The sequence below is a fragment of the Sander vitreus genome, chromosome 17, assembly GCF_031162955.1.
Source record: "Sander vitreus isolate 19-12246 chromosome 17, sanVit1, whole genome shotgun sequence".
Lineage (NCBI taxonomy): Eukaryota > Metazoa > Chordata > Actinopteri > Perciformes > Percidae > Sander > Sander vitreus.
The window spans coordinates 7,670,781-7,689,789 of NC_135871.1; the positions used below are offsets into that span (position 1 = coordinate 7,670,781).

Consider the following 19,009-nt stretch of genomic DNA (forward strand, 5'->3'; position numbering starts at 1 on the left):
CTTAAATAAAGGTTGGTAATTACATTAAATAAAAGATTGCTAGATGTTACACTTTCTTCATCAGCCATTTCACACTAGGCAGGTTATGTAATGTAGTTGAGCTTGTGGGCTAAGAGGGGGGCTGCACATTACTTTAAATAAACCATAGCTGCTTTTGGAACCTAAACACCAAAACTGTGAGGTGAAAATGGCTGTAAATTGCAAAGAGCTGTAGCCTGAAGTGTTGGGCTCAGCAGTACTAGAAACTCTATAAAACATATAATAAATAACAGAGAGTAATTTAATTCATTCCAATTATAGAACAATGCAGTGTAATGCAGCTTTAATTTGTGCCTTAGACCTCCAGAATGCACCCTAAGGATATGCATGTCAAATGGCTGAGTTTTAAAACAGCTTGTCCACAAGCTCAAACAAAAGCAGTAGTTCACTGGAGTGAACAATTTAAATAGGTATTAATGTAGTCTTAGTGTGGCTCAACGGAAGTAGCCTACATTTCCAGGATAATTGCCTGACATGTCCCTGACCTTCCGCTCTGTGTGTTGCATTCTCAAATTCCCTTTGCTTTGGAAAACACCAACAACCTTCGAGCTAACGTTTTTTTAGCTCGAAGGTTATTTTGATCTTATTTATTACTTCTAGTATAGTTTTTGTATGTGTGTGCCCTTGTAACTTGCTGCTGTAACACAGTTATTCCCAATATTGGGATTAATAAAGTCCATCTATCTATCTATCTATCTATCTATCTATCTATCTATCTATCTATCTATCTATCTATCTGTCTGTCTGTCTGTCTATCTATCTATCTATCTATCTATCTATCTATCTATCTATCTATCTATCTATCTATGTGTCTGTCTATCTATCTATCTATCTATCTATCTGTCTATCTATCTATCTGTCTGTCTGTCTATCTATCTATCTATCTATCTATCTATCTATCTATCTATCTGTCTATCTGTCTGTCTGTCTGTCTGTCTATCTATCTATCTATCTATCTATCTATCTGTCTATCTGTCTAGCAAGCTACACGCTGAAAATGGCAAGTTTTGAAAGAAATCTGGATTAGGATAAGGCAGGCCTGTTTGGTTCGTTCGGGGAATGCTTGTAAAGATTTACAAAGAATATGTTTACGACATTTACTCTCTAACTGGGACGTTTTGGGACCGATTGGTGGGATTGCTATGGACGAGGAACACATGGCGATACACTGGTAAGAGCAAATTACGTTTACGTAACATGTATCCAGCTAATTTAACTAGCTCACGTTACTGTATTGTGTTAACTTAATTTATTTTCCACTTTTGCGGGGTGCAAATGTTCCACCAAAACAAGTTCCTTCCCGAGACAGAGCCACCGCCGCTGCGTCCGGAGCTTAGCACTGAGACACTGGTTTAAAGAAATGCAAACAACCCACAAACAAGGTTTTAGATAGCTATGTAACTGGGCTCAATCAGCTAAAATGGTCCAGACCTGACACACATGTCCTAACATGTTGTGCTCCAAAAGTTAGACTATAATTGCCCTTTCCATTGTGTGTGCAATCTCTGCACAGACACCCTTTGCCAAAAATCGACACACACTCTTCGATCTAAAGGTTTTCTATTAGGCTTTTGGCAGGAAGATTTTGGAAAATGTCTGTAGAAGACTGTAAACGAAATCAGTGTGCATGACTGGATTTTGCCAAGGGTGCTCAGAGACACAGCCAACCCCATGCGTATGGGATTATTGTGAATGAGAATAGATTACATCTGCCTTTTCCTGGCTTCACAAAACCTGTTTGTTGACAAGACATTGCTCATCCAGCATTAGCTCACCTGTTTACTGGCACACTGCTTGGGACTGATCTGGGAAAACACGAGTTACGTCAAGCGAAAATGTACTGGTAAATACTAGTTTAGGCTGAGGAGTACACCTAATTACACCAAGCAGAGTTCAAATTGATTTTGTACATCTGTACAATAAAGAGTGATGTGCATCTGTCTGAATGCAGTAGGCTGGCAGTTGTGGTCATCAGCCAAATTGTGGGAAGGTAATGATCAGTGATGTTGCTTCCTGTCACCTTTTTGCCTCTGAAACCCAACATCTGGCAGAAACACAGTGTGACTCTTCTGCATCATTCACATGACCGTCATGTATTAATTACAGACGTGCTTTTCACGCAGCGTGGTGCAATCTCCCCTGATGGTTCTGAGGGAGCCTGGAACCATAAATAGCCCACTTCAGTCAAAGGTAGTTTGAGGTCAGCAGAGCAGGGCAGGCATATGACACGCTGGGATCCTGTTCCTAAGTGGACAGATGCGGTAACAGAATCATAGTGAGAGCTCACTTTAGTGAGTAATAAATGTTTAGGCCTCTCATGTCGCTATATTGTATTTTGTGCGCATTATACTGCATGTCACCACATTCAGTGAGCCTCCAGCTGTACAGAGATGACAGGAGGGATCGGTGGCAATCCTCAAATGGCTAAAGGATGGCTCATGTAGCTGTTATGTTATCAGCATCAGACTAGTGTGTGTGTATGTGTGTTTTGGGAGGAGGGCCACGGTCACGAAGCTAAGAGATTATTCCCAAAACAAGAGTGCTCACAGCTGTGTCTGGCATGGGGAGAGAGAGAGAGTGTGTGTGTGTGTGTGTGTGTGTGTCTTTGTGACTCCCATGATGTGATTTGTTTGCACAAGTGTATGCTTATTTGCATGGTGTTTTGCCATGTTCCGTATGTGTGAATAGGATATGCTACAGAATATCTCTGATCAGTCATTCAGACACATGAAGAGGATAATGGTAACATTCAAATGGGAGGAAATCCGCGCCAGTGCTATTGTGTGTTTATTTTGGTGCATACAGTGCTTTCATTAAAAAGAAGCAGATCAGACCGCCCTTGCAAACAATCCAAGCTAGATAATATCTCTTTTTACAGAATGTTACACTCACCACCACCATTGCAGTAAACCCATTAGAGCTATGTTAACAGCGTGGAATGTACGCACTCTTAGTTCTGACTGACTAATGTTTATCATAACATTAACATTTTGTTACCGTATGCTTACAGTAAAGTCATGCTGGATTTGGATGACTGAGAGTTAATAGTTTTGCTCAGGAGGAGGCCGAAAGAAGACAAAGCTAAAAAAGAAAAACCATTAGTGGTGCCCTTAATAGGCACAAGAAGACGGAAGGAAATGAGGGACGGAGGATTAGGAATACAAAGGAGCGAGGGGAGGCAGATGAAGTTGGTGCCTTGTTACATATAGAGACTCTGTATCCCCCCCCCCAAAAGGTATTTGTTCTAGGTATTGTACTTCATTCCATTCAATAAAGAATTTATTGAAAAGGGAAATAATCTCTTTGAGCTAATTGTCTTGCTAACTCTCCGTATTTGTACCAATCGGCTCCTGTCTCACAACTGTCTGCAAACCATTCCTCTTTTGTGGAGCAGCTTCAACAGGGGATTGTTAAGGAATAGTTTGACATTTTGATAAATATGCTTATTCGCTTTCTTGATGAGAGTTAGATGACAATATTGATATGTCTACAAGGTAAATCTGCGCTTCTAAAGTTGCTTCTACAAATGAAACGTTATATCTTGTTTGTTTAATCCGTACAAAAGTCTAAATGTTACAATGACATGAAGTCACAAATATGATATCACAAAAATACGTAAAAATGAGCACGACCTCTTAACACTGCATGTGTTTGCACTGGCATTGACGTCATTTTAACACATTGCGTGCCACAACCATGTAATACGATGTCAAGAGGTGCTGGTCATTTCATGTAGGCTATTTCCATGAGATCAGGTTGGGTAGCAACCTTACGGTGACGACAAGACTTCAGGAAAGTCACTGTTCTCAGCCAAGAAATATTCACAACGTAACCCCTAGTCAAATAGTTTTGGTGGTGGTACATTTCTGTTTGTGTAAACCTTCTCCTGGCTCTAGATTTATCATTATTGCACGGACATGAGAGTAGTATCAATCCCCTCATTTAACTTTAGGCAAGAAAGCGAATTAAATGTATTTCCCAAAGCGTCATGCCATTCCCTCAAAACTAAACCATCAATTCCCAGACAACTGTATCCCAGCTGTGAGATTGCTTTTGCTAAGGCTTGCATGCCGCCACTTTTCTTCCTGCTAAACAAACATCTTGAAGGGAGAATAAGTGGAAATGGCTCTAAAAATAACGGGACAAATATGTGTGGAGCTCTATGTGCACCCAGATAACAACAACTCAGGTAATGTGTTCCATGAGGGTCAGTAAATACTACACCGTTAGCTCTAGGCAGGATTTCCCACAGGAGGGAACGGATGAAATGTGTGTGTGTGTGCATGTGCGTGTGTGTGTGTGTGTGTGTGTGTGTGTGTGTGTGTGTGTGTGTGTGTGTGTGTGTGTGTGTGTGAGTTTCTGCTGCTGATAAAGAAGTTCTACGCACTGGCCAGAAGCCCCTCCTTCTGCACTCTGGGTAATGGAAAAAATTATGTTGGAATTCCAGACTGCAAGCAAGTATGTGCACTTTGACCCTGATCTCTACTGCTTAAAATCTAAAAATAGGCAAACCTGGAAATAATCAGGCTTCTCATGTCTCCAAAGGAGCAGCAGGATTCAGATGATGTATTAAGATTCGCTTGACATGAAGTTTTATCTGCAGCCTCATGTAGACCTGATGTATGTATCCCAAGAGAGCCAGCTTTATAGCATGGGAATTTAGCATGAGAAAACAGTTGCGTTAGTAGAAGAGAGGTCTGTGTGTGTGTGTGTGTGTGTGTGTGTGTGTGTGTGTGTGTGTGTCTGTGTCATTCCGGAGACAATTTATGTCTCTGAGTATATTTTCATATCATTTGAATAAAGTGTTTGCCTACAGTACTTTCAGATTGTTTGAACAAAACTATTACATGTTTCCTTTAGTGAACCATAATTTGTATTATCTAAGGATGTAGTTCATTTAATGCAGAAGTGTGTTCATTCAACCTCAAAAGACTCAATTTTGGCATTTTGGCCGTCGCCTTCTTGTCTTTTTTGGAGCCAGAAGTGACCCATATTCGGACGAGAGCGTGGAGCTGAGTTATCAGCTAATGCTAGCTTGGTTAGCAAGATGCATCCGTAGTTCATGCTAACTGTGATATTGATTGGGATGCTAATTTTAGCGAGAGAAAAACAGGCCTAAAACAAAATGAAGCTTACCAGAAAAATGAACAGCCAACTCGTTAGATTGTAACTTTTCAGACCTGGAGGCTATACGTGTATGGTTTGTACGTGCATTTCATCACATGAGGATTATTAAAGGCCAGAACAAGCTCTAAATGTCAATCCTGTCAGGTCATCTTATCTAGTGTTACCTTGTGCAAGGTAAAGGAGTCGACATGTACATTTCTGTAAATACAGTATTTATCATACATGAGTCAAACAGGTGAAATTCAGCATTAAAACATTTATAATTTACAATTACCCAATAATTATAATTTATATAATTATAAGTGAAAATAAATTTCCGTTTACATGTTCTTAGTAATATCTTACTTACTTAATATGTTCCATTTCTGACTTCTTTGTTTTTATGAATGATTGCTAGTTGCTTGAAGAAAGGTTTAGAAAAAAAAGATATAGTTTGGGTTCACCCTGACTTCCTGTTACGCACTTGACAATATGTATCATAAAGAGTTATTGTTTAAAAGATGGGAGGATAATGTATATATAGGCTACTATAAAAAAAAGAAATCTATTTATTTTTATGAATTTTTTTTTGACAGTGACACAGTGCACAATTTCTTTCTACAGAACTTTGCTCAAAAATCTACAGGATTAATTCACAAGGTAAAGGTCTTTTTCAGCAAAAAAAAAAAAAGAAAGAATAACCAAAATTCCCACATTTCAGGTAATACCGCTTCACTTGCTTCATCAAATCATAGCATATGGGGAAAACATACTGCCCCCCACAAAATCCCAAGCACAAAGAAGTGGACATGCAGGGCCATGATAAGCTGGGGGCTTCAGTTAACCCTGACATAGTATTTCAGTTGGGTCACTTAACAGAGTTGGCCTTTTCTGCCTGGACTGTAGCCTTAAATCTCTGACATATTTCTCCACCTCTCTCTGTTGGCCAGAGTGGATCCCACTGCGAGGAAGCCTATTTTGGAGCTCCCACTGGGTGCCTTATAATATCGCCCTGTACTAATTTATCCTCCCTTACCAATTAATTTGGAGCACATTATTCTACTGGGACAGAGGTCAGTTATTTTCTGAGAGAGGCTACTCATGGCCTAAATAATGTTTAGTTCGACGGGGACTGACTCGCAAAACTCATTGCTTATACTATTTTCAGAACATTTCTTATCATGTGACTTTAAAATTATATGGAAACATAATACTCAAACTAAAACAAATGTGTAAAAGTCTGATTTTTTTTTTTATCTTCTTGGGGGCGTGAAAACAGGCAGAGAGAAATATTAGCATTCATTTTTATAGTTATTTGTTGTTCGCCTGATGAATGTAAATCCAATAGTCACTCTCCCTTTTCTCTTTGTTTTGGTCTCCACCAACTCCTGAGGGTTGGTGTTGAACAGGTAGCGTACAGTAAGTCTATCAGAGCTATTTCATTACCGCAGCTTTAAAGCTGCACTAATCAATATTTCCACATTAACATGTGAAAGGGGTCACTCATAGTGAAGAACACATCATATTTTTAACTAAACCCTATAGTTCCCAAAACTGAGGCGGCAGACAGAACCATCTAAGAAGCCGTCATTGGAAACTGTTTGGAAACGACCAGGCACTTTCAAAATACCTGGTAGGTGATTGAATGAACCATCTGTCTATCAAACTCTTGCCAAAGCCAGTCAGGAGAAGAGCCAAACATTATTTATTTTTTTTATTTCAAAAAAAGCCTTCAGTGCCATTCTTTGTTCTTCTTTCAATGAATACATACTCTCACTTTTTGATATAACTGATGCTATTGCAGCACACACTAACCTCTTTAGGAGTTGTTTTGAATGAACAGTCGCCTCTCCGTGTTGCTACACACACGCCAAAACCACGCCCGTAGCTGCCAATAGATCCTCACAGGACGGACGCTGATTGACACAAATGCATTACTTGGAGTCTAGTTTATATCGACGGCGTTCCACTTCCGGGATTGCCGCCGGAAATTCTGCCGGATGTTACCTTCTGCTTTCTTTGTGTTGACATTCTAAACTCCGGTGGATTTCTGAGGACTATGGTTAACTGCTCCTCAGATCTCTGCAGGGGAAATCCAGACAGCTAGCTAGACTATCTGTCCAATCTGAGTTTTCTGTTGCGCGACTAAAACAACCTTTGAACGTACATGTGCTATTTTGCAGCGGCACCGTGGCTCTGTCCGACGCTTAGCGCAGCCCAAGACGACTGTGATTGGTTTAAAGAAAAGCCAATAAACCAGAGCACGTTTTTCTCCCATCTCGGAATGCTGTGTGCTGTCCCACTGCTCACATAAACTCTGTTCCCAGTTGCAGCAAGCAGCTGTTTTCAGTGAAAAAGTTCAGATAAACCCACTGTACATTACCTGTACAGCACCAAAAGTCAGACAAACAAAGTAACTACTACAGCAACTATAGCATGTGAACAAAGTGAGGAATCTAGTAGCCAGATATTTCCTTCAGGAGTTGGTGTAGGCCATAACAACTAAAATGATGGTGAACAGAAGCACGAAATGAATGCTAATGTTGCTCCATGTTGCACATTTGCCATAAGTATTTTCTTGAGGTAATTGTATGTCAATGTTGTGTTTACAGCTTGCCCACAAGAGGCAAAGAGAACCCCAGAAAAAGCATCTTTAAAGTGCCCATATTATGCTCATTTTCAGGTTCATAATTGTATTTAGAGGTTGTACCAGAATAGGTTTGTTATTTAACCTTTATTTATTCAGGGTTGATTCACTGAGAGGCAGCCTCTCTTTTGCAGGAACGCCCTGATCACATTCACACAGTTGCACACATTCACACCTGGAAGCTGCCCAGCACAACCGCAGTCTGATCTGCTGGCCACTGAGCAGCTCCACTGGAGCGGTTGGGGGTTAAGGGCCGTTCTTAAGTGCTGCTCTTTCACTTTCCCACCAAGATTTTTATCCTGTTGGTCTGGGGATTGAACCAACGACCTCCTGTTCATTGCTGCAGCTCCTCTTTTCACCCTGTGTGTTGAGCTCTCTGTTTTAGCTACAGAGTGAGACATCTCACTTCTGTTCCATCTTATTTGGGAGTCGCACATGCGCCGTAGCTAGATAAGGATCACATCAGCTAGCTAGCTGTTTCTCTAACTTCAGTCAGTACAAGGCAGGATTAGCCGTGAGACTTAGAGGGCGCACTTCCAACTTTGCGTGGAATACCTGCAGAACAGGGACATGTAAGTAGTTTTGTAGATTATGGTGAACCCGTGTGTGTTGTAGCAGTGTTTTGCCATTGAAAATGTTTCGGCTATTGACGTAGAAAGCCCTGCAGATTTTGAACAGCTCACCCAAGGCAGGTTACATTCAGAAACCCGTATCTCACTCAAAACAGCATGGATGTTTTTAGGTTTGTATGCGTGTGGAAGCACCAGAGACACAAAATAACACCCACAAATCCCAGAAAAAGTGTTTTTTTTCATAATATGGGCACTTTAAATGACAGTGTTCTCTGTATGAACTCGTTTAGGATAAAACCTACTGCTTTGTTCACACTTTTCAGTCTTGCATGTCCCTTCTGGATCCTATTAAGAATCTGAAATGTAGCTTTTTTCATCATTTAAACCAAATATGTAACCGGACCTATTATCTTCTTCATTTGCAATTCAAAGCTTATCTGCCCTTTCATACCTGAATCAAATGATGTAACACACTGATATGACATGTTAGACCTAAATCTGTCAATCATGGAACCATTATTTTCAATTCCAGGATGATTCTGTCTGTATTACTGCCGTCTAGAGGTGAGTTAAAGGTCCAGTGTGTAACATGTTTAGTTGTTCATTATCAAAATGTGTTGCCCGTTCACAAACTTGTCCTTTTTCATGAATATTTACCACCACCATCAATTCCAAGTATTCCTATTGGCTTGAAATTTGCATTCGCATGAACTGGGGTAGACGCTCCATATTCATGCGCCATCTTGAAATACGTTAGCCGGTAAGGGACATACAGGACATACTGCTCCGCCTTTCACGTTTTCGCTGTCACATGATAAACTCACATGTGCTGCTAATGCTGCTAATGGGTATCGTAGCTTCCTGGCCCCGGCAAGATTGAAGAAGGAAACATGGAGGACCACAGGTATTCCAAATCCAAATTTCAGGAACAGGAGTCTTCTTCTTCGGCCAGAAAAAAAACGGATATTGAAAAGAGCAGGAGACCGGCTTTTTGAAGCGTGAAGGCTACCGTAGCTGTAATACCTACTTTAAACGGCGTGGTGCGAGAGAGTTGATTGCGATATATGATCCCAACGCTAGATGGGAGAAATTCCTACACATTGGACCTTTAAGCTTACATAAAGTTTCATCCCGTGTCTTACTTTGACTAGGCAAAACTTAATGAGGATATATTTAATCAAAGCAGAATTGTATCAAAGGCAGGCTTGTTTTCAGTAAATAGGGTCTACTCAGAAATAGTTGTGCGTCACAGGTCTGAACCATTCACCCAACCAAAAACATTTCAGCAACAGCAGCCCATCCAAAAACACAGAGGAGATTGCCCCACTCAGGGCCAAGATCACCTCTCCCACTCATTCAAACCATAACTGGCAATATGTCAAGCCAACGACCCTGAGATTCAGACTCCTTGTAATGAGAGGACTGTACTAAATATAAACCGAGGGGGATTAGGCCATTTTTTTCTGCTGCTTGTCAAACACAAAGCTCCTGAAGGTGCTGAAAACAGGCCTGTGTGTATCTAGGAAACGGCCGCTGCCAAAATGGGAAACAAACCGCGCTCTGTGCTGCTCTCCAGAGCCTTATGTAAATGTCCCGGGCCGAGCAGGGCTTAATTGACATCAACCGGTGGCCAGACTGAAAATGATGAAATTGTTCCACCTTGTAACCAACAGATGTTTGCTTTCAAGATCATAACTGAGCTTCCTTGTCTGACCTGTTTACATGTTGGCAGTCGAGTCCTGTTAGAGTGTAAACAATCTACCAGAAATGAACATTTTTGTTGAGTAGAATCACACAAACTGGTTAAACAAACCAACCCAACCAAACTCACGTATCCAGAGAAGGAGCTGAATGATTAAACCCTCCTTTTTAAATACAGTATCATGGGAACATGATGATAATTAAAGCACAAGGAATAGAAAATGTTACACGTGCATTCTTGTTTAATCCAGGAGATGGCGGCAGAGATGAATGCTGTTAAAACATGCTGTAGCATTGATCTAATTCGACAATTTTCATCTTATCTGTAGTGTAAGAGGATGTAGGAAAATAAATGCCTCAGTCTTTCAGTCACGTGAAAAGGCTGTGCTGTGGTGATGCCTGTAAGAGAGGGATATGACACCTGTAAGGACACTTCATATCCTGTTGTAGGCTACAGGATGTTTGCCTATACTCTTACCATTATATTTACAGATAGCCCTATCTAAGCTTTGTTTTTTCTGCCTGTTGTTTCGTGGATAAATATGCTACGTATCTAATGGTGTAGTTCGGTATTTGAGGAAGGTGTGTTGTCTTCCAGTCGACCATGAAGTTGTGAAAATTGAAAATGGACTTTTTTTTGGCGCATTTTCTGATGTTTTAGTCGGAATTTTGTCCATGCTTTTGGCGTTTTTTTAATCATTTCTTTCAATGCTTTTTTTCATTCATGGTCAATACACCTAATTTATATAACATCATACCAGAAATTATGAATTATTTTGACTAAAAGTTAAGAACAGAGGATGTTGAGTGGATCACAGATGGGCATCTGTCAAAGTTTTTCAAGTGCTACAAAATTGAATAAAACACCCCAAATGCACTGAAAGTAATCATTAACTTCACCTGCGACATACATCGATGCATCCGTGTTATTTTTGAGCAATTTGGTTGGATCCGAGGACAACTCAAGGGTCAAAGGCCATTTCATTTTGAATGTGTCAATATGTATTTATTCTACTGAAACCTCCATTCTCTTAACAACTTCCAGTGAATCACTGAAGAACAGATAACAAAACAAATAGAACAAATCGGGGCACATAAAGTAGCTAATGTTTACTTCCTGTTACATGTTGTTCTTTATATGAATTAAAAAATAAGACTAAACATCACAGAACTCCCCTTAGTGTTAGTCCTTATAATCAGAGATTTAAAAAAAGATGTTGTCATTAATTAAAACCATTTACCAATCTGCATTTGTCTGACTCGTCCAATGGTCTAACAATCCAACAGAGCCTGCCAATGCAGTCGCTAATTCTTATATATATATATATATATATATATACACACATATCCGGTGTTATGAGAGGTTCCAAATAAAGACAGCTAAAGAAATTCTGGCAGTGGTTTCTGCAACCCCTCTAATAGCCCAATACATCTTTACACTTTCAGCAGTAATGATTATCCATGAGTCTCATTTTTTCAAGCTGAATGGTGTAAAATATCTGTGTGTAATTTTGTAAATGTGCTCACTGCATTTTTGACTAACCACATGGCATTTGCCTCTTATATCTTCATCCATATATCCATAAATCATTTTCCCGGTCTTTATTGCCACACAGACTATTTGTCATAATTTTATAAAATGCTGAGGATGGGTGTGCTCGACCAAGGCAAATTAAGATTACTGAAGAATAATACTCACATTTTCACTTCTGTAACCTTCTATTTTATATTAAATTGTCTTTAAGCTTTAAAATATTTTCTCTATACAAATCACTGACTTTTCTCATCCAACCACAATTACCATATAGACTACTTTTCTCTCAATTTAAATAAATGGTTCACTTCAAATGGACAAATATCCTTGCTTATATGGAAAGATATGTAACAACTGTCAGCTATCAGGTTTCATTGGTGATTAAAGTTTAAAAAGTGCAGTTCAGTACTGTCATATCTGATATTGTAATGTCATGAATGTTATTAAGCATTGGTTGTAATACTAGCAGAACTTTATTGAAGCAACAGAAGGGAAATGCAGCAAAAACATAACCGATCAACTGATAAAATGTATATATAAAGGCCAATAAAGCCACTTTAGTCTAACAAAAAAATAATTGAACATTGTGTTTAGTCTCGTTCACAGTAACACCCTCAACCTATAGTTTGATTAGCTTAGCACTTGTTGGCTGATCATCCTGATGTCATTTACTCACTGTCAGTTACCTCTGAAGTACCACTTGGTGGCAGTGTTGGACTTGTTTTGACTTTGTTCATTGGATAATAAAGGATCTTCTGTTTGTAATGGCAAAGACACATGACATTGTTATAATCTAATTTAGTTGAATGCTAACTGTACCAGTTTATATTGTTTGGATAATTTAGCCTGGTTAGCATTATCCGACCATGTGATCCTACAGTCAGACGCACCATCATGTGATCGAGTATTGGATATCATTCACTTGTCAATTAAAGACAAATGATTCCTGAGGCACCTTCGGTCTTTAGTCTTTAATGCATTTTGGTTCAATCCGACTTAAACAGCTTTTGAAGCTCATCCCTTGGGAGTTGTGGGTGGTGTCCAGGAGTCACTGTGGACATATGTGGCTATTGCCCACTCCGACCAGAAGCCCATTATCCAGTCCAGATGAGGGGGCATGATAACATCCTGAGTGACAGGTCTGTGGCAGCTGTGTGTTGAGGGAGCCCCCCCCCCAACACCACCACCACATTCCACCCCTCATCTCCGAATGTCCGTTCACAGAGGGAGGCGTTTGTTACTGTGACAGCTGTCACGGCCCCCTCTCTCGCCCTCACCCCTTCCTCCAGCACAGTTTTCCACATCATTACCTCTCGCCATAACCTGCTGTCCCTTCAAACCTGTCAATAAAAAAGAGACATATCTGCATGTGAAGAAGGAATTTGGTGCAGTGATAAAAGTCGGTCCATTTAATGTGTCTGGTCGATTAATGGAAGCCTTTAAAGTTAAGAGCTTTGTTTGGGATGAACAAAAAAGGAGTGAGCATTAACCAAAGTGGGCGACCAAGGAAAAAAGCAACATCTGCAGACGTTCAAATCTTTTCAACAGACAATACAAGATATAAAATGTCACTCTGCACACGCTACAGTTTGATTGACAGATGACACTTGGGGAGTGCTGAAAGACCTCAGCAATGAGCACTTTGCAGCAAACATGACAAGAACAACAAAAAAAACATGGAGGTGTGCAGTGAAACAAAAGAGTAGACACTGTTTTTGCCAAAAATTACCATGATTAACAGCTTTTTCAGGCTGTACGTAGGCACAGTGGTGCTTTGAGCTAAATGCTAACTTTAGCAAGCTGGAATATATTTAGCGGGTGTAACGTTGTTTGACCTGATGGTGTCGCTACACGGAAAGTCAAGGGATCATCATTGTCATAAGGAATCATCCTCTGTTCCTGTGCTGCCTCTGTTTCACCGCTTATTGGGCCTTAATGACTTTTCATATTTCAACTTCCCTGTGCAATGCTAAGTGCCTTGCGTTCTGCCTTTACATTGTGTACGCTGTGATATGTTTGCATACTATGTTGCACATGCCTATATTAACCAGAGTCTCATTCTTGAGTGACAGCAGGGGGGTTGGGTATGTTTGATGTGGGGTAGGAATGTTGTTTTTTTTGTTGTTGTTGCTGTGTGCTTAATCCATGTAAGTTGTTAAATTCAATAAAAAAGAACTATGAAGAAGAGGCATCATCCTCTGGGCAACATGAATATGTCTAACAAATGTCATGACAATCCATCCAATGGTTTTTAGATATTTCAGTCTGGACCAAAGTGGTGGACTGACCAATCGACCAGCCGACCGACATTGCCATCCCTAGAGCCCTAGTGCAACTAGCATGGCTAATAAATAAGAAAGAAAAAATACTTATGTTACACAAAATTATATCTATTTTTTCTCACTTTTCTCTATTTAGTTTACTGTGAAATACTGGATTTTTTTTTTTTTTACCTTTTCAGGCTGCTAAGCTCTGCTTGCTCTACTGTTAGGCTATACTCTGTGGTTCATTTTAAGGGGTCAGAAAAGTTAGAAACCACTGCGGTAGGTTTTAGTTCTCTTGTCAGAGAACTGTACAGCAAAATCCTAAGCCTACAAGAAGGCACAGAGAAGACTTGAGGCTATATCTATAGGTTGTACATGTACTGTATTTAACTGCATCCATGTGGAGTTATATGAAAGAAATCTGCAGAGCAGAAGATCACTGAGGTGGTGCTAAGGAAGTTTTGCAATTTCAAAGAAAGCAGATGTGGCTTTTCATTACAGGAGGAGTCATAAATAAGCCCATTGATGCGTCAGTTCTTCTGCAAACATACTGTATAGCGTGGCTATATTTCATAACATAGCTATTCAGGGTTGGGCATTATTGGCCTTGGCTTCAATGACAAACAGAATATCTTCCTTTTATTGTCATGCATCATCAATGTGATGACTATGACACAGCTGGATTTTGTAACATTGAGAAAGTTCACTTAATGTCCACATTATTCTAAGGAAAACATACTAAATAGGAGCACAAAATACTTGTTTTAGTAGCTTAGTACAATTATTGTTATTGGCTTTCAATAACCTACGTCGTTGTTGGTGACGTAGGTTGTTGGTGACGTAGGTTGTTGGTGACGTAGGTTGTTGGTGACGTAGGTTGTTGGTGATGGTTTAATCTTTCATTTTAAAGAAGTAATCAGTGAGACGGTTTATAAGAGAATAAACGTCACCACCCAAGGCTGTAAATGCTGTGTGGGATTCTGGCCGCAGATGGACAATGACTTTCTGATTGCCAGAACAGACTGTACTGTGCTTCACCACCACTCAATTATTCTGTAAAAGAACAAATGAATGTAGTACAGAATAGACTGGGAATCGCAGCATAAATTCCTGATTCAGCACAGCATAGAAGGTCATAATCAGAGATTAAATCTGCAAAATGGTGTGCCTCTCTACCAATAACCAAATTCATGTCTTTCAACTCTAAGTTCAGCTATGAGAACATTTCTTTATGTAAACCACTGCCAGATAACATGTTCATTTAGGAAAAGAGCAAGCAAAACTCCACTGTGAACTATCCTCTCTATTTCCTCACACCACAAGCAGGTTCATCATTGACCGTATTAAGGAGTATTTAAAGATTTTAGAAGTTGTTGATGAATACGATCCTGAATAGTACAGAAGAAACCAGCCTGTCTGTCGGATGAGTCACAGGACGAGCCGCTAATTCAGGGAGGAGGTTAATCCAATGATGGTAATGACACAGTCCTTCCTGTATCTACCATCGTCCTGTTGATTCATGGCCTACTTTCCGCAAAGGCCCTGGCGCTGTCACTTTATCACACACACACACACACACACACACACACACACACACACACACACACACACACACACACACACACACACACACACACATTGATTGAGTCACACATTACTATATCTCCAAAAAATGTACTGAAAAAAAATGCTGCTGAAAAAGAGCTACTGAATCAGACACGAACAACACAAAAAATCTAGCTCCTTAGCCTACTTGCGTTTGTCAAGCTCAAGCTAATTTGTAAACCTAGCTAAAAAGCTAATTACAAGCACAGTACATATTTTTATTTTAGAAGAAGTTGATGTGTGAGCTCTACTGAACGTATACTTGAGAGGACTTTAGCAACAGTCATTTTATTTCCACCTAACATAAAGTAAAACTAACACTAAGGAATATTTGTTTGTCTTTAACCCTCGCCATTAAGCTAATTGTTAGCTTACATTAGCCAGCAAAATGGCACTATAGAGCACTTCCCTTATTCTTTATACTTGTGAGGAACATCACCTTAAGACTAAACCAAAAAGAACACACACACACACACACACACACACACACACACACACACACACACACACACACACACACACACACACACACACACACACACACACACACTTTTAGAATGTGTTCTATATGGGTTCATTTAAAACTAGATACACTCCAATGAACATAGCATCAGTAACAGACAGAAGGTTAAAAGGCAGTACAGACAGGGGTGATGCAGTTGAAGTTTGAGTTTGTTCCTGGGTCCACTGGCTGTTGTTTCTCTCTTATTTTTCCCACTTTATTCTACCATGCCTTTGTCCCGTATAACTGCTCTCTGCATGACTCACCGAGCTGGCATCAAGGTAGTCTGGCACTGATTCTCTCCAAAAGGTTACACCATTGTGATTCAGACCCTGAACCAAGCTCCTAATCTCTGATGCACATGCTGTGTGTTTGTGTGTGATTGAGTGTGTGTTCACTTAAGCATGCTTTGCGTATGTGTATTGTGAGAGCAGCAGCCTGTGCACCAGGGGGCATTACATGAAGATATTCTATTTCACCTCAGCTCTAAAGGGAAAACATGGTGGATAATTATTTCTCTTTTTTTTTTAAGATCTGATATCGAATTAACCGCAGATTGTGCCAGATTTAATTGGGGGGTAATTAATTGCTGCTGTGATTAAGGGTGACTCACAGCTACATTCATTCTGGCTGATTCATTTCAACACATGAAGCATAATGTGTAACTGTTGAAAGGTCTTACTGGATGGCTTTAGCAGAGATGCAGTGCCGTGCTCTTTTTTTTGTCAGGGAGCCATTGACTTCTTCTCTGATGATAAGCCTGTGGTGTACAGTATTTGTGTGTATGTGTATCATCTCTGTGCTGGGAGCTGTTGATGAGATGAGTGGAAAACCTGTCAGAGAGTGACGTGGCAGTACAGCCCTGGGGAATTGTGGGTGAGAAATGTGTTGCCTCTCTGCTGGTTTTCACTGGCCTCCTCCAACAATGTTGACGGTGTAAAAGGACCTGTTTATATACCAATAAATCCACTAATCTCCATTCATTTTTAACGATAGAGTTTTTATTCTCTTTTTTTCCTTCTATACTGGATAGCAGCCAACCAAGATAAAACAATCAGCCATTTTGTTAGCATTCAACTATAGCCACCTAGCTAGTGGCACTATCAAAGCCCCAACACTGCCGTAGCTCTTGAATGCTAACAGAAAAGTTACCCTACTTGCAACATAGCTGAAATTCCTAATAAGGTCACAGAATTTGACGGGTGACAGAATTTTGTGTACGCATATTATAAAGTTGAAGGGTTTGCTTATGGTGTTTATTCATATTTTGCTAGTCTATACCAACAGTATACATAAAATGATTTGTTATATCAATGCCAGGACACAATTTCAATATAATAATGCATGCATATTTGTGGGGAAGTTGTACATCCTTCATACAGTAGTTGACCAATCTTAGTGACAACTTATAAACTAGTTGTATGGAAAGCCATTCATGTGACTTGATACTGTGACCTTTACATGTGACATAGCATTACAGATTATGTATTTGGGTCCCATGAGTAATATTTTTAAATGCAGGCAAATTTAAACCATGCTGCACAGGTTGCAGCTTCAGTTTTGGAATGAAATGGTCAGTATTTAAAGGTGCAGGCACTCGTTTTTTCCAGTTTTCAGAACAAAAAGGACATATTTAAAGATACTGTGCAGGTTTTCTTTGTTTCAATTTGAGGCAAAGAAATATCATTATCAGCCTACACAAGCTCATATATCACTAACCCGAGAATCTATCTAAACCCGTCCATGTGTTTGAAGGCCGTAACACCTTAAAAGTGAATACCCATGGATGCAACAGAATTTCAAGACTATCAACTGTAACACTGATGTAATGCTCAAACGTACTTCTCACCAGTGTATTTTACATTGCAAAATCACTTCACATATTTCTTCATTGCGGTAATATCATATCTGACCTTCATCCAAAGTGGCTATGAACATACCTAGAATGCACCAGAGGGACCAAAAAAAGAAGAAAAACCAACATGATCTGTCGCTCTGAAGCACAAAGCTGCAATTACAGACAAATTACGCTTGTTATCGCAAAAAGTACACTTCGCCTTTCCTTTGCCTGAAATCATGTTGTTTGATGTTTCATACAAGTGAGAGAGAGTCCTTGATGAGGCAGTGATACTGAGCCCTCTTTAAAATGCCTGTGTTTCACATGGAGAGGCAGAGATAATGACTGTGCAGCTATGGGTATGAACGCACACATTGGCATTTCCCCCCTCCGGAAACACAGCCAGCAATCATCGCCTGAAACACTGACTCATCAAGACACATACTGTAAGGAGAGAACCAGAGAGCCAGAACTTGTCATTTGTTCTGCATATTTATCATTTCTTCAGTGTCAGATGTTACCTTAAGGAGAGGGTGTGGGACATTTCAAAAGGTTTAACGTGGTCCCATGGTGCAGATGTCAGCGTGCTTTTCCAGCTGTAGGACCGAATATGAAGTGAGAGAGTTACATGATCGGCTTCTTTTACCACTGTCGAAAAAAGGGCGGTGGCGTGCAGAAGACTTTGCGAACTGTGATTATTATTCTCCTCTGGAGCACCAGCTATAGCTGATCTGCCATACAAGGCCAAAGAATGTCAAATATGAGGGAGGGCAGGGAGTGTATGAAGCAAGCTCGCTCGCTTTCACATCGCGGGACGCACACATTTTACTTCACATGCACAGTTGTGAGCTCGCATGGAGGCAAACGCAGACACCCACATGTGCACACGCACACAGGAATATGGAAGAATCAACACTTCCCAGGCCTCAAAGGTGGAAGCTATGCAAACTCAGCTGCTCTGATTTACAGTAAGCAAGTAAGCTCCTCGGCTTAACCACAACCTGAGTACAGACCTGTTTTCTTTTCTTCCAGAGAGCTGAGCTAAGAACATTTGCACAGACCCCCAAGCACTGGAGATAAATGCTCTTGTGCTTGTACAATGTCTTATGATATGATTTTTATCTACATGAACTATTTGTGTTTGCACCAAAGGCTGCAGTCCCTCCAGGCCTTTAGGGAAAGCTGTTCATATATTAATACCA

At 40.1% G+C, this 19,009-nt stretch overlaps 1 long non-coding RNA gene across 1 annotated transcript; it reads right to left on the reverse strand.

Moving 5' to 3' along the window:
* Positions 1 to 12,053: 12,053 nt before the first annotated feature.
* LOC144532595 (uncharacterized) lies at positions 12,054 to 18,475 on the reverse strand. Its single transcript, XR_013503364.1, has 2 exons — positions 18,329 to 18,475; positions 12,054 to 12,939 (listed from the first exon to the last, which is right to left on the reverse strand). It is a non-coding gene; the product is annotated as an uncharacterized LOC144532595 (long non-coding RNA).
* Between the last annotated feature and the right edge of the window lie 534 nt (positions 18,476 to 19,009).